This window comes from Cebus imitator, unplaced genomic scaffold (assembly GCF_001604975.1).
Source record: "Cebus imitator isolate Cc_AM_T3 unplaced genomic scaffold, Cebus_imitator-1.0 Scaffold635, whole genome shotgun sequence".
Lineage (NCBI taxonomy): Eukaryota > Metazoa > Chordata > Mammalia > Primates > Cebidae > Cebus > Cebus imitator.
In genome coordinates this window covers 957,283-958,378 of record NW_016107950.1, presented here as the reverse complement: position 1 = coordinate 958,378, position 1,096 = coordinate 957,283, and positions in this window count along the sequence as shown.

The window sequence follows — 1,096 nt, the reverse complement described above, 5'->3', positions numbered from 1 at the left end:
GCTCACAGAAGGGGATGTTTGGGCAGGGTTTTAAAGGATGTGTAGGCGTTCGTTGCTCACAGGAGGGATGAAGAGAAAGAAGTGGCAGGAACAGGCCCAGGGGTGTGAGGCGGTGGGGGTTGGCGAGGGTGCTATAGGAGCACCTGGGAAGATTGGGTGAGAGACACAGGGGGTCGACCTGGAGATGAGCTTGGGAGCCAAGACAGGCACTGAGCTGGGCTCCGGCTCCCGTGAAAGCCGCCTCCTGCGCTCCTCCAGCCACAGGCCCTCAGCGGGTCTCCTTTGAGGAGGGTGGGGCTCAGGTTAGACTCGGGTGCGTGTCACACACGGACAGGACGTGACGCTGTGTCTGTGGAGTACGTGGCACAGCTGCTGGCACCACATCAGGGGCTGCTATCCCCACAGACGCATCCTTACTGCTCCTGCTGTGCTCCTCACCTCCCGCACCCCGGAGCTCCTCCAACACCACGCTGCTGCTGCGGAGATGAAGTCCCCGAGGGACGGGACCCTGCAGGCATCACCTCTGCTTCCCCAGCACAGGGGAGCATTGCCAGTGCTGCCCCACAGCCTGATGAATGAGTGAAGGGTGCAGGAAGCCCTGGGGGAGGGGGGGTCCACGGTGCCCCGTAAGGCCCAGCGTGGGGAAGCTCCCACAAGCTCCTGCTGCCCCGGCACGGGCAGGACAGGACCCCGCCTGCCTCTCCCATGCTCAGACGCTTACCTGGGGTTAATTGTTTCGGGCCTTTGAAGTCTGAAGGGGAAACACCTGAGCCTGCTGTGGAGCCAGGTGGATCATGGCCATTAACTGCTGCGACTGCACAGGTGGCCAGATAAGAACCGGAAGAAACGCCAGGTCGGGGCTGCACTCATTCCACCTCACAGGTCTTGGCAGGTGCAGGGGGATGGTTTCCTTCAGGAAGCCTCATCTCCAGGTGTCCAGCTGGGACGGCCCCGGCATTAACTGTCAGGGATGCCAACCTGTGGTCTCACAGCCGGCCGTGCGCCCTCTGCAATCAGCCTCCAACATGCCCACATTCCCCCAGCCAGGTGCTTTAGGGGATGCTGTCTCCTGGGTCTCCGGCCTCGCAGGGCTCTC